The sequence below is a fragment of the Poecilia latipinna genome, unplaced genomic scaffold, assembly GCF_001443285.1.
Source record: "Poecilia latipinna isolate Pla-1442-1.1 unplaced genomic scaffold, P_latipinna-1.0 Scaffold689, whole genome shotgun sequence".
NCBI lineage: Eukaryota > Metazoa > Chordata > Actinopteri > Cyprinodontiformes > Poeciliidae > Poecilia > Poecilia latipinna.
Genome location: NW_015113305.1, coordinates 27,398 through 43,054, shown reverse-complemented (window position 1 = coordinate 43,054; position 15,657 = coordinate 27,398). Strand labels below are relative to the sequence as shown.

General features: G+C 38.2%; 1 protein-coding gene and 1 long non-coding RNA gene across 6 annotated transcripts in view; one reads left to right on the top strand and one right to left on the bottom strand.

The window, feature by feature from the left end:
- grm3 (glutamate receptor, metabotropic 3) overlaps positions 1–1,722 on the bottom strand; it is a 48,585-nt gene extending 46,863 nt beyond the window's left edge. For all 4 annotated transcript variants that reach the window (XM_015044712.1, XM_015044711.1, XM_015044713.1 and 1 more), the window contains exon 1: positions 1,531–1,722. The gene's annotated coding sequence lies outside the window, so the exon portion shown is untranslated. The remainder of the gene's footprint in view (positions 1–1,530) is intronic.
- An 8,407-nt stretch (positions 1,723–10,129) lies between these two features.
- Positions 10,130–14,198, top strand: LOC106954932 (uncharacterized). 2 transcript variants are annotated; one of them, XR_001426461.1, is made up of 5 exons: positions 10,130–10,594; positions 10,678–10,729; positions 12,267–12,293; positions 12,693–12,807; positions 13,499–14,198. It is a non-coding gene; the product is annotated as an uncharacterized LOC106954932 (long non-coding RNA). The 2 variants fall into 2 exon arrangements; XR_001426460.1 differs by lacking the exon at positions 12,267–12,293.
- Positions 14,199–15,657: the final 1,459 nt, after the last annotated feature.

The window sequence follows — 15,657 nt, the reverse complement described above, 5'->3', positions numbered from 1 at the left end:
AAGGCTCTACGTTGAAGATGTTAAGAAATAAAGGCATACTTTTTTCTTTTTCTTTTTTTTACCGTCAGCTGCAGTAAGTAAGCAAGCTGCAGTAGCCCCTCTGCTCTCGGCTCCCATACGGAGCTGTTGACTAGTGCTAACGTTCAGCCGCTCCCTCCAGTTTCAAACTCTTCTTATTAAAGTAAGAGTTAGAGAGTTAAATATAATTTAAATATTGGCTACCTTAGACAGAAAAGGAGCCAAGTCTATGAAAGCAATGTAGCAGTTTAGCTAGCTTTGATTTCCAAGGCATAAGGTGGCAGTCTATCATGATTCAGGTAAAGTAATGAAATAACGAACTGTTTATTGTCAATGTGTTTCTTCCTATTGAGCAGTGAAAGTAAATAAAGTGTTACATGTCTTTTGCTTTAATTATTTACTTACTGGAGGGCTTTTTGTTAGTGCTACACAGCCACAGCAACAGCTAGCTCCTCACTTCAGCGGCTCTGACGGAGCCTGTACCATTCAGCAGCGCAGCTGTTGCTCTTCCTTCACTTTGGACTGAACCATTGTTCTAACATTAGTAGGGGGGACCTAAAAATTATTTTTTTTTTTCTTAGATGAATGGCAGATTTACTTCAGTCTTTGTTTCTATTGCCTTTTTTTATATCGATATTCTTTTATGATTTCTTTTTTTTTTTTTTTGGGGGGGGGGGGGGAAATTTTTTAATTTTCCAAAGATTGGGGAGGGGGGGGGGGTCCTGACCCTCCCCGACCCCCCGGGATTTACGCCTATGCCCCCACTGCAGGTAAATTATAAGGTTTGTTTGGGAGTAATCACTGTGGACCACATGTGTTTTCAAGTTCACGTATTTGCTACATTAATACATTTGCATATGGAAACCACGAATTTGCTCGTGCATTAAGGAGTCCTTGTCTAAAGTCAGCAAAATCACATCAGGACAGCCACATTTTGCAGCCCTGGTCCATGCGCATGTCCTCTGGCGCAAGGTGCGGGGCGGCTGTTGGGAGAGTAATGCTGCTGACAAACAGTTAGCTGATCCGCTTCTCTGATCCACCTGTACGCCTTTAGAAGCGCACTCCCCCTCCCCTGTCTCCCTATGGGACGCCTAAAGCTGAGGGACATGCCTTAGAGCTGTTTCTCTGAACCCAAAAAAACTTCAAGGTGTAACTAAAATACGCAACTGCAGATACTCTTTGTTCAGCCCCCCTTTTATCTTTATCCTCCATCTCCTGCAGATATTAGCTTCGAGGGTTTTTTTCCCCCCACCTCTCTATCACAACCCCTAGATCGCTATCTGTATCTGATTAAACGAAAAGCATAAGAAGTACGTGCGTGCAGAACAACTGGGTGTTCAAATCCTGCGCAAAGTTCAAAGCAATTGCTCCCCACCAAACGGATGGCTGACGCGCACTTGAACGCTCTCGGACTGTCAATTTTTCCTCTGCACTCTGTCGCCCCTAACCTGTAATCTTATACTGCTTCACAACAGCCCGCCAGTGAGCAATGTGTAAAATTTTTGGACCTACCTTGAGGACTTCAATCCTTTTCGAGGGTTGCGCACAAATCTTAAGCCTCTGGAAGTTTGACTTAGTCTACTCCTGATCCCTCGGAGGAGTCGCACTGAGGGAGAGGATGGGCGCCACTGCTCAGCGCGCCAGCTCCGTGGACGTGCGCGTGTATGTGCAAGCGCACGTGTAAGAAGACGCGCGTACACGAGGTATATAGAGAAAGTGAGTGAGAGATAGAGAGAGAGAGAAAAAAAATGAGAGAGAAAGAGAGACGGGAGGGAAACAACAGACGTGGAGAGATGTAGCCCCTTGCCAAAGGATGCTTCAGTCTCCTAGCAACAACAATCGATCCAGCGAGAAGACATTTTTATTGGATAAAAAGATAACTTAGCCATTCACGTCCCATAGCACATGTTTACTTCTCAGAACAACAACTCAAGCCTTAGTGAGTAAGGTCCAAGACTGATGTAGTGCGAAAAGAGGTAAGGGAAGAGGGGTGTGGGGTTGTCAGACATGCTCCCGCAAGTGAATATCTTACATGCGTGTGTGAGGTGCTGAATCCAACAGCATCTCTGCGTCCTTGCATCTTACTCAAAGCACATCTAGCAGACCAGAAATTCGTATTCTTTTTTTTTTTTTTTTTTTTTTTTTTTTTTGAAAGAAAAGCTCCATTAATGTTTTAACACATTATTACACTCTTTGAGGTCAGTAGAAAAATAAGTGGGAAAACTGCACTAAGCATGCTGTCCATGCTCCAACTAAGTCAAGCACATTTCAAGACCACAGCTGCGTTCCTCAGATGAGAGGAATATCCAGCTTTGGAGCTGATCACATTCAGAGATCTCCAATACAAAGTAGAATACATTTTAAAGCGGAAGGACATGCATGGCTTTTAATTATTTTTTGCTTATCAAAGAAAGCAGTTGCATCCTTTTGTATTCATCCCCCACGAGTCAAGGATTTGTCAAACCACCTTTATAATAAATGGAAGCTTTTGCACTTCCAGAGACCAAAATGTCTTCCCATCTTTCTTAGAAAAATAGATGAAACTCAGTCAGACTAGATGGAGAGGCTCTGTGAACCCCAGTAACCAGATCTAGCCTCTGACTCTCAACTGTATTAAGGCCAAAGTAGTCAATCCATTCTGTGCCATTCTGAACATAAAATCTGACATGGTTTTTCATAAACCATTCTGTCAGCTATGGCTCAATTATTATTGTGTATAAAGGGAAACCTCTTCCCTTGTCTCAAGTCCTTTTGCATCCTCTAAAAGGTTTTCTTACGGAGCTGGAATGTATTTTGTTCCATGTAACTTTATGAACAACATGTTTTTTACATATTTGTCAAAACTGTTATATCCCTACAGTCCTACTGCCATCTGCAGAAATACACTTCTCCCTGTCAGACACAGCCAATCAAAGCCATGAGAAGGGTCTTAGCCCTGTCAATCAACCTTGTGTACACGCTGATCACAACTTCTCCCTCTTGCTCTCTACTAGAGCTAGCTCCCCATACAGGAGCTTGCTGTGAATGATCAGGCTAGTTAGCAAGACCGCCGATGAACAAATTAATAAACAATTTTCCTGGAACAGGTCAGTTGTTTCTCTGCCATTAGCGCATTGAGCAGCTTACACTACTGTGATTAACAGTGCTAAGATCTTCCTCTTGGCTGATTGGTTGTTTCTGACTGGAAGCGGTAGATTTCTTCAGATAGCAGTAGGATCACAGGAAGGACAGAGAGGAGCTTGTTTTTTTTCACAGATTAACTGTTTCATGTTATGCTGTCATAACATGGTAACAGTTTTAGGAAATACTATATGATCATGTAAAAGACATACTGTCTAAGTGACATACTGGAACTTTAAGGTCCAGCCAGAATTCCTGATAAAGAAAAGTACCTCCACAGCATGACGCTACAACTATTGTGTTTTATTTGCATGGTGCAGGTTCCAGTTGATGTACGGTGTTAGCTTTCAACTGTACATAGTGGTATGGAAGAAGTCAAAAGAGTTTGGTCTCGTGTGCCCAGGGTCTCATGTGGCCACTTCCCTGTTTGGAGTGTGGCACCCTGCAAACAACTTCTTCTTTCAACAATGATTTTCTTCTTGCCACTCTTCCATATACGAGCACAAATTGTAAAATTGTTTTGTCAATTTTTCCATCTGACCTCTTGATCTCTGCAGCTCTTCCACAACTACCACAGGCCCAGTCAAGTGGCCTCTAAACACTATGTGGCATTTTAAGTGTATCAAAGTATGCCAGACTTTTTTAATGTTAAAAACCTCGTAGCAGTTTCCCTCCACTCCACAGTTATGGCACGATCAGAAGTGCAAAAAGAATAAAATTTAATTAACATAAAGAGAAGTCTGTGTTTGTAACATATCAAAATGTGAAAAGGCTTAAGTGGTTTGACAAATTTTGCAAAGCAATGTTAAGGGCTCCCTTCTCTCCATCCACATTTTGGCTAACATCAGAACCAAAACAAGAAGCTCAAGTGATCTTTGTGGGTGTTATATGCAACAGCACATAAATGTGTGTACATGCGCAAACACACATCTGCACATCTATACTCAGTTTGTATGATTATGCTCAAAGATTCATTAGGATGCAAGTATGCAAGTTTGAAGCTGCTATTGAACAGAAAATCCTCTTCACGCATGACTGAGTCAAAGAGCATCCTCTCTCTCTCTCTCTCTCTCTCTACTCAACACAAATGCACATCACAATTTCAAACACACACACATGCACACACGCAGACACGCGCACACACACGCACACACCTACATACAGACCAACACTCAGACTAGAGGCCTGATTTATGTATTGTAAAAGTTACTCAAGTGCTTAGACATACACCATGTGAGGACTTGCTTAGGGTCCCCTTTTGATTACATTCAAAGACCCTGGCGTGTTGTTTTGTCTGCTATGTATGCAGATGTCTTGTGGCAGGAAGTTTTGGCTGAGATGTTTTCAATGTATGTCCTGCAGGACATACATGGTATGGAGAAACACTGTGGGGAAAGATATTGATTACTTCACTGAAGGAGTAGACGGGTAAGAGCTTCCACTTCACACCTCTGTGACACACTCTCACACACACATATGAGAAAGTGGATGTGGGAATCGGACACACAGACATGCACACTTCTCACTGTTCCCACTGTCAATCACAGCTTTCTAGGAGCTCATCCCTGGTCCCTGCCGTTCCAGCTCGGATATGCTGGCCACTCTAATAAAGGCCTCATTGTCTGCATGGCATGCATATATGCAAAAAGCCCAGAAAACCAGCTTTGTCCCATAAGGGTCGCTCAGCGAGAGAGCTTTGTGCCTTTCCCCATAGAAATACTGAGAGAGAGAAAAGAAAAGAAAAAAAGAAAAAAGGAAAAAGGATGAAAGAAAGAAGGAAAGGAAGAAATGAAGGAAAAATCAAAGAAAGAAAGAAGGAAGAAATCAGCATGATAAATACGGACATCCTGATAACATGAAACTATTTCCACTGGTGAGTTGTTATGCATGTATATTTTTGGGCTTGCGGAGGAATTTAACAGTCTGCTTCATAACGGTGAACTGCTCCAGCCCAAACAACAGGAAGAAGGTCCTCTGGGATTTTGCTTCCTCAGTCTTTGATTCCCCACAGATTGTTTGTGTCCTCGCATTAATAGAATTAACCACGCTTCATTTCCCATGGTCCTCTGTCCTGTCCTGGCCTTACGACGGATGAAGACTTGCAACAGAGGAGTGAGAATGCTCAGAAGTGTGCCGAGTATCTGTCAGACAATAGGCTTAGTAACAAGCATTTAACTTGGCTGGTGACGTTACATGTTGTTTAGATAGAAACACAAATAAGGAGCTAATAAGCATCGTTTGTATTTTGGGAGTTCTCTTGTGGGCATTTGATGTGAGATTTGAGAATTTGTGCCGCAGTTTGGCCGAAATATGAACAAAATCCAAGTACCTACTTCTGAATTACACAAATAATCTTATCTAATAGGGTTAAGGGATAAATAAATAATCCTTTAATATTTTATGAGAAAATTAAGGTGTATGCATTCATTTGGTTTTCAATCCAGGAGAACTGAAATTTTCACAGGAGCAGATTAGCACAGTTGTACACAGATAATTTACTTCTTTTAATGGTTTTAATTGTGCTAGAAATATGTACTATATGTGGAAGGCTCCTGAAGGATCTGGCCATCAACAACCCAGCTGAAGCTTGGTTCAGTTAATCAATAAATGAACTGTAGTTTTTAAACTTCTACCAACTCCACAACCTACTTGCCGTACAAGATTTAGGAAAAATCCTGCATGACACACAATTATCTCTCTCAAAGTTTTGTAAAGAGACAACTTACACAACTTCACAAACAAATATGATCTAATTGGCGGATAATCTTACAAAAAGAAAAACAGTCATTCCAAAGGCATGCGTGAAATTTTGAACTGGAGTTTAAAACCTATTGTCTGTATTGTCAGTACGGCTCAAGCAATGTCATCAGTTGTTGTTGGTTTTCTCTCTTCCTTTCGGTCTTGACATAATGTCCTGTTGTTTAGGCAAACAGCTGAAACAGAGAAAATCCCAAAACAGAAAAAAAGCACCCAGTTACAGCAGAGACAAACACATATTGTGATAATTGAAATAAAGAATACTTTTCCTAAGCCTTTTTTCAAGCCCTTTTTCAAAGGCCTTAATCTAATACTATAGTTAATAGTATTTGATGAGGAAGAATGTGGTTGAAAATGAGAAATAATAGAAAACCCAAAGTGTGAAATATAGCAAAGGAATGGGTTTCATAATGTTACTCCTGCATGATTCTTCTTTATAAACAAATACCTCCCTGTTTTGTGAAAAGCCTAATTAAAAGTGCACTCTGAGGCTGTAGCTTCCATCAAAGCCAATATCCTCTCTCAGAGTTTTTAAGAAGGTTATCTGGACTAGCTCCAAAGTTAAATAGCTTCCTCTTTTATCTGTCCCATGGCTCCATCAAGTGTCACAAAATCTGGCAAGAGGATTTCTGGGTAATCTTGCTGAAAAACAGCATGGAACACATTCCCTTGCCTCAGTTCTTCACTGACATAAGATGTAATTGTTATTTTACAAACAAACAGTACATGTGTCTGTTATTTTAGAGACCAAAGAAAAAATACAATGCCTCACAAAAGCAGTTAGACTGTTTAATTGCTTTCCCATTTGTTTAAACTTCAATATTCTTGGCATTTTATATGATAAACCAAAACAAATAAACTTGACTTGACATATGACAACTGAAGGCAACATAATCACTTGATTGTGCTACAACCAAAAACTCTGGAGAATGTGATCATCAATGCTTTAGAATAGGTTACTGGACATATATTTGTCAAAGTTCCATTTCCAGTTTTCCACAAGCCACCATGTTGGGGGCCACAGCAAATGTACAGAAGAAAGTCATTTGGTCAAACAACGCCATCTCCATGGTGATGACATCACGAAAATGTTTTCTTCTTTTTCTTTAGTAAAGACAATAAAGGTCATATGAGTTAATGGGGCTATGGACAGAGGGCAGTAATGGAAGCAAAAGATTAACAAAAAAATTTAGACTGGGGTACAACTTTCAGCAGGATTCCAACTCTTAGGGATACAGCCAGAGCTACAATGAAGTAGCTTAAAGTCTACTGATGTGTTAGAATGGCGCTCTCAAGTCAAGACCCAAATCTGATTGAGAATCTGATGGAAGGATTGAAAACTTCCCTCTCAGCAGCTGTCCATCCAAACTGATTGGGCCAAGTTGGAAACAGAAATGGATAACAGAATAAGTCAAAAATTATATTTGATAAATGCAATGAAATATAATTGGTTATATAAGTCAATTACCGTATATAATGAATATTAGCGCTTTTATCTGAGCTTTTATCTGATTTGAGGGATTTTCTATAATAAAAAATGGAATAAATAAAATAATTAATAACGTTTCAAAGTGTCAGCAGGTTATTTTTGTTTCTTTACGTGCATTTGAGTACATGACAACAGTGAACTAAAGATGTTATAACTTTAGTACTTTGAGGAAGTCTTTCATTGCTCTACTAAAAGCTGAAAGAAATATACAAATTTTTCTATTAAATGTCCTTAATGTAGTTTAGATGACAAAGTAATACAATTTGTGTCTGAGATGGTGCATTGTGTTTAAGCTGTTTATAGCTCCTAACAGGGGGCTGCTCTCTAATTATCTTGGTTACGGAGGCATGGCCAACAGACTGCAGGCCACACACACTTCACAGGACAAGCACTGACCTGTCTACTGTTCATCTGCTCACCAGTCCCACACAGACACAAATGTATGCACACACACACTCCCTCTTACATGCACACACAAATTAAACACTTTGTCAATGACTCATGTGAACGACCTTCTGTCCGGGGTGCGTTACACTTGAACTTTGTTTGCTGCCAACTTATGAGAAATTAGATGGTCTTTGTAATTTATCAATTTCTTTGATAAATAAATAAATAAATAAATAAATAAAAAGATTGTAATTACAAAATTACAGCACATAATTGCTTGAAATTGCAAACAATTTTACTGACTGGAATGCTTTGAATTTGTGTTTTCATATTTGTCTTTATAGGTATATTTATACAGAATCATGTGGAAGTGTATTGGTTTAACAAAATATATCAAGAGCAGTACATCTATGTAGCATGAAATATGTAAATTTTTTGAAAGCATGAATCATCTATGTCTGTTTACAATGCGTTTACCTTTTTCACTTACGTACACATGTACCCATTCTGAGTAGTTTTTTGGTTTCTTCTCTGAGCTTTCTCACCACGCCCACAATTCATTAGTAATTGACCGCAGCAGCCTCACTCATTAAACATTAACGGCCTACTGGTGAATAATTGATTAATGATATGAGGCGATCTGCAGCAACATTCTGACAATAAGAGTGCATGGATGAGCTGAAGGAGAGGCCTGAACAAATGATGCACTAACTCCCATTCAGTCAGTCAGTCAGTCAGTCATAAAACAATGCATTTAATCTGTGCTTAAGTGTATATGGCTCTCCTGTGATTATTAAACTTGCTCTTAGCATAGGTTTTACATATTGTGGAATTTTTCGGCACACACTACAATTTGTGCCATTTAATGTAAAGAAAAACTTTAACATTGGACAGCAAGCCAAAAAAAGCATTATTATCATGTTTGTTTCTAGATTTGAGGGAGCTATATAGCTGTAGCTGAGAATGTGTTGCCCTTGTAAAGCCTGATGCAAAAGCAAACATGTTTTAATTTTCCACCTCCTGGGTATGGTGAATGCAGAAGTATTTAAAATCAAACATTTGTGGATGGGAAGATGGAGAAACTAAGATTTTTACGTTTGGTAGAAAATGTAATGTACTGAAAACCGAACAGTCCACTGAATCATAATTTTGATGCATAAATATTTTCGATGTTGAACATTTCTCTTAAAAACAGCCACTCATTCTCAGAGAGAGTGATAATTAGCAGATTTGAAGGATGCAGTTATTTTGCTTACCAGGTGCAATGAAAAATGAAAACATAAAAAATAACTAAATATAACTAATATTTGTGCCTGATGGTGCATTGTGATTACATTATTTATAGCTACTAACAGGGGGCTATTAACAGTTGATAGCTTTGATCTCAAAAGGCTAAAAGGATCTTTTCTGAAGGGAACGCTCATAGAAAATGATAACTACGTTAAAGTTCTACAAGACTGAACAGACTTCTCTGCATCTGTGAATGAGAGCTGCTTGGACCACGTTTACTCCATGCACCTGAATTCATAAGTTCAGTTGAGACCTGCACTCAGATATAAAGTTTTCATCATAGCCTTAGTTGTGTGTGCTGCACTTGTTGCACTCTAATTTCTGCATCTTTGTTTCTTTCCTCAACAGGGTACACTACAACTCCTCTGTTTAGCCTGTATGTAGATTAACACAACTTTATACTGTTTGTAAAATCACACTGAACATTACCTATGCAATTTAATACTGTCCAGTAAAAATCTTAAACATGTTGACCGACATGCTTCTCCTCTTACCCTGTAAATATATTGCCAATAAAGTCAATTTTGACAACCTCAGGGAAGTTGTCAAAATTGACAACCTCAATTTTGACAACCTTAGTTCTAAATTTGAACAGGTCAGCCTTGATTCTATTCTACTTTAGTTCAGTCTCTTCTAATTATTTTAATTAAGTTTTAGTCCTCAGTTCTTTTGTCTTGAGTTTTGATTTGACAGTCCCCTGTTTATTTACTCTCTCACCTCCTCTGCCTGTTCTTCCTCTTTCTCTCCTTAGTCTGCCTTCTGCTCTCTCCCCTCACACCTGCAACCCATTAGCTAATCAACCATTCTTCCAACATTCACTTTCCCGTCTCAAATCACATATCTCCTCCTCTCACTCCTTTCTGGTTTTTCCTGTTACTTTATGTACCAGGTTCTTGCTCCCTGTTACATCCCACTGTGTGTTTTTTTTTTTTTTTTTTTTTACTTTTTCATTAAATCCTCGCCACATGCTGCCTCAATCTGATCTGCATTTGGGTCCTACTCCACATACACCGTAAAAAAAAAAAAAAAAAAAAATTAAGGACAAAGAACATATTTTCTTTGACATATTTCTTGACAGTAGGGCAGGGAGGAATACTAACATATTTGGTGCTTTGTTACACGCTTGTTGCACAGGGCTGCTTGCAGTATTTTCCTCTCGCTGTCTCGGCCCCTCCCGTCCTGCCACACTTTCAGAAACGCCCCTGATTACGTCCGGTTTTCCCCCGAATTCACCTGATTGGTCCGCTATTCAAGCTAGTTTGTAATGATGGCAGTTTCCCGTGTGATACTAAAAACCGACGCCACCTTTCCGCCAGTATTGCCGTGCACTGCAGGAACTATTACAATAAAACTGGAGGTTTTGTAATCCCTCGCCTGTTCCTAATCGTATCACTGTCATGCTGAGTAGCTACAATCACTTTGGACTGATTAAAACAAAAGTAAAAAATACGTCTACTTTTGTGCGCCAGCTTCTCCGACGTGGCAAGCCGAAAGTCCTGGAAGCGTGTGACGTCACCGAGTTAAAAGTTACTAGTAAGAACTAGAGTTAAACTAAATTTTATGTTGCTGAAATAATCATCTGTGCTCCATAAAATTAAAATGTTATACTTGTCCAGTGCAGAAAAGAAGAAATGGATTCCTGCTTCAGGCAAGACTATCACGTGACCTGTAAGTTTTTTTTATTTTGTTGTTGTGATATTTGTAATTGTAAGCATTTTAAAAGTCATATGTGTATATATATATATATATATATATATATAAATAATGGAAATATTTTGTTGTCATTCTTTGTACAAAAAGGTTTACACTTTTGCAATGTCCATGTGTTTATATAAAAATACAAGGGTAAATAATTTTTGCAAATCCTTATAATCTTCTAATGTGTGGTGTATATGTGGGGTATAATTAGCATGTTGTCTTACATGGACTTCCTCCATTCAGTGTACTAAACATGGCTAATAAATTTAAAAAAATAGCTAAATAGCTTATTTTAGGGAAAAGGCTACTGCTAATGGGGGCAGAAGCTATTGCTAATGTTTGTGGCACTACATTACAAGAAAACACGCTCATCTCTTAGCAATGGATTAACTCTCTTAACACTTTTGAAATACTGCTTATCTGCTCAGACAAGAAATTTACAGTTGGTAAATTTTGCAAAAGTGAAAATTAGATATTTACTTCGTGGCACTTAGTTACCAGAAAATGTGCTAATCTCTTAGCAACAGATTAAAATCAAATATTGTTATTGTTCAAAAAAACATAAGATTTCTTCTGCTCTTTTGAAATACTACTGAAGAATTGTGCAGTTGGTGAATTTTGCAGAAAAGTGACAATTATAAAACAGACATTCACTACTTATTTTATACTACTTAACAAGAATTGTGCAGTTGGTGAATTTTGCAGAAAACAAAATGTTTCTTTTTGTTTTTGTCATTGATGGTAAATATATTATAAAACAGACATTCATTCTTATTTATACTTCGTGGCATTTCATTACAAGAAGAAAACGCTCATTTCTTAACACTAAACTAATTATTGTTCATAAAACATACACTCTTTTGAAATACTGCTTATCTGCTCAGAGAAGAAATTTACGGTTGATAGATTTTGCCAAAGCAAAAATTTGATATTTACTTTGTGGCACTTGGTTACCAGAAATCGCGCTCATCTCTTAGCAACAGATTAAGAGCAAATATTGTTATTGTTCAGAAAACATAAGATTTCTTCTGCTCTTTTGAAATACTACTGAAGAATTGTGCAGTTGGTGAATTTTGCAGAAAAGTGACAATTATAAAACAGACATTCAGCACACAAATTTAAAAATCTGATTTATACTTCTTGGCATTTCATTACCAGAAAAAAAAACAAAACACTCATCTATTAACACCAAATTAATAACAAGTAAATTTAAACTGCCAAAGTGTGCTCGTCGGTTGAAACCCAGTGTTGTGATGCAAAAAATTAGCATCAGTGCTAATCCACAATGTAGTCAATAGTGTGTGGAGAATTAAAAGAATGCCACATTTCATATATTTAAATCAAAACCCAATAAATAATTATCTATTGACTGATATGAAACTCTTACATTGTGATATGTTTTTCAGCCATATTGTCCAGCCCAACTTTGAAGTAATTGAACACATTGGTCCTCTCATTTGTTCTTGAAATTCGGCGTGCTGCTTAACGTCCCCATTTGTATTTTTAGTGCATCTTCTGGCCAGCATCATCAAGGGTGAGATTTTCATATACACTTTTGCCCATTTCATTTAAATAGTTCAGAAATAATTTTATCCCTGCCCATTAATCTCCCATTTGACTAATTATCACTGTTTCTAATTACAAAGCTTTTAGTTGAAGTGCTTCCTCTGCCTGTGCCTCCCTTTATTATGATTTTTTTTTTTGGTCTTCCACTCATCATCTTCACATTGCCAGTCACAGTGAGGACTCATAGTCTAGCAGTGAGCAAATGCTTAATGAGCGACAACTCCAGCTACAACAAAATGATTAAAATGATCTTGAAATAGACATTTAACTCAGCCAATCTTTACTCCTGAGCAGAAAGTGACATTGGATAAATTTTTCTGCTTTGCTATTAAAGTACCACCCCCACTTTTTTTTTTTTCCTTTTTAGCAGATGCCTTGGTTGGAGCTGGCTGCACATGTCTGGCCATCAAGCTGCTATTTCTGCCCGTGCCAGTCGCTCCAGGATTGCAGCTATGAGAAGAGAGCTTTGAAGAGCTGTCCAGGTGAGAGCTTGGCAAAGGCAAAGTGTTTCCGCTCTTTCACAACACAGAGTGCCCTTCGAGGACTCAAATTGCCCTGCAGTGTTATGGATAATACTCAAATCCCCACTGAAATTTCACAAAACACACATGCAGACATACAAAAATCCCATTTGCAATGCAGACATACAAAAAGCTGGTTTGTGAGTTGGCCTGCACTCACACTCTTCCAGGAACACAATTAAGTTCAAGTTAAAATGTAAGGTTGAAGCATAGAGGGAAAGGGGAGGAAATTTGTCTCAGACTGCATTCCCTCGGGGCTGTTTCAAACAGACTGGAATAATGATGATAACAAAAGTAATAAAAACTATAAAAGTCTATTTCTCACTCTGGACTTAAGTCCTTCCCTTTTTTCATTCTCTCATTTATTTTTACTTTTTCTCTTTGTTTCCATCAGATTATATCATGCAGATTGTGAGCACATATGTGCTTGAGTGTGTGCTTGTAATTATTGGTATCAAAATTTGCTTTTCTTTGTCCAACCAACTCTGTAGATACACAGAATGTAGTAAAAGTTAATTCCAAGTTGGGCTCAATAGTCTGAATACTTTGGAAGACTGATCTTTCCTCAGGGCAAAAGTTTATTTTGTCTGCCTCCATGTATGTGCTTTGCACCAGGTACAACTCTAACAGGCCTTCTTTTTCCCCACCTCAGAAATGGATGATCATGAAGTGTCTCTGGTGTTTGTGGAAAGCCTATTTTCTGAAACTCTGATGTCCTTCACAGCAACTCGCGAAGAGCTTTGTTTGAGAATTATTTTGCTGGCAGAGGCCCTATGCATTGCTTGAGGAACAAAAACAAGCAGAACAAATCAAGTGTTACGCGCAAACAGGCATTAAACAATTTACATGCACAACACCATTAAAAAAACAAACAAAAAAAAAACAACTAGAATCAAACGCAGACAAAGATCTTCTTACATACATTTTAAATTAACCCCTGGAATCATTTGCAGCCTGCATGTTCACAAAGATGCAAATTGCTTCTCCAAGAGAAACACTGTGGGTAATAAATCATTTCCCGCTCACGTAATCTCAGAGATGACAAACTACATATATCTCAGAATGCTTTTGTTCATGAAAGTATGCATGAGTCTGGTGACATAAGTTGTTTTTTTGTTTTTTTCATTTCTGTTGAGATGGTGTGTGTGTATAAATACGTCTGCAAGCCAAATAAAAGGAGTGTGTGAACTGTGACATCAAGTCCTGGAGACACAATTTTAAGCCACAGCCCCAAGATTGCCTCTTCACTTATTAAGTTAAAGCCAGATACTCCGGTGCACCTGGTGAGCCAATGTGAATGGATGATATGATGATTCATATGCAACAATGCATTTCCATTAAAGACAAGTATTTGAAACATTGTCTTATGGTAAGATGTCAATACAGATAAACACTAAAAAAATCTTTGTGATTTTTTTTTCCAGGAAGAATTGAAAACCAAAGTTTTACATACACCTAACAAAAAGACACATGCATTTTTCTCAATGTCTGAAACTTCTCTTGTTTTAAATCAGTTAAAATGATTGAACTTATTTATATTTGCTGAATGTCTAAAAACCTAGTGAGAATGTTTTTTTTTAGAGATTTTCTTGCAATTTTCTTCATTCAGAAATGTACATACAAATAATTAATGTTTCTCTAAACAATGAAGGACAACCCAGATGATTATGTCACAGCTCTGATCCACTGATAGGATAAGAGTTAATTTGGAGACACACTTATGAATGTATTTTAAGCCCACATCTGGATCAAAGAGTTTTGTTTTTTTTGCTCAACACAATTGAAAATTCTAAAGAAATCAGCCAAGATATCAGGAAGGGACTTGTGGAGCTGCAGTCTTCTTGCTCATGCTTCGATGAACCAGACTTGGTTTGGTGTGATTTACCTTCAGAAGGTGAGAAAACAATTGCAGGCATCTTTCTATTCCATGTATGTAAATATATGGTTTCAAGTGTCTCTCAAGTTCCCCCAAGCAGATTTAATGTGTGTACCCAGACAGATTAAAAGTTGAATTTAAAAAATAAATAAATAAATAAAAAGACATGTCCAGGTGATACATGTGATTTATGATTTTACAACTGGACACTCTCACTACAGTTAGACAAATATATTGATTAAAGCTACGCTGTGACATGAATCATTTTTTTACACCAGCATACAAACTAAAGTAGCAGATCCAAAGTCAGTCTCATGCCTAAATTAGAGCACTTAGTAGCAAAACATTGTAAACGAGCCTTAATGAGTTTCACCAGCCTTTATTTTCTGCACTATTAGACAGCCCTATGGCAGTGCTGAGATATCTGCCGCTCCTGCTGGGGCTAATATCCTCTAACCGTCATGATGACACTGCCACCGGGCATCGAAGCTCACAGGTAATTGCATGTGCTCAAGACGCACAAACAGACCTAAGTATGTATGCACAAGTCATGCAGGAGACATTGCAAATGTGGAACAACGTGCTCTTCATAGATTACAACAAAATTATACTTTTGATAACCTTTGACCACCAGACATGTGCTGGGGAAAACTAGCACTGCCCATCACCCTGAACATGCTGCTCCCATTGTGGAACATATAAGTGGCAGTATCATAATAAGGGGATGCTTTTCTTAATTAAGGACCTTTTTCAGGCATAGTGGATTGGAAAAAATGGATTAAGCTAAAGACAGGGCAAGCCAGCAACAAAACCTATTTTAGACAGGGAAGGACTTTCACTGTCCAGCAGAAAATCAATCCTAAATACTAGAGGTGTGCCGATCGATCGGTCACCGATCATAATCGGCCCGATTTTCGTGAAAAAGTGCATGATGG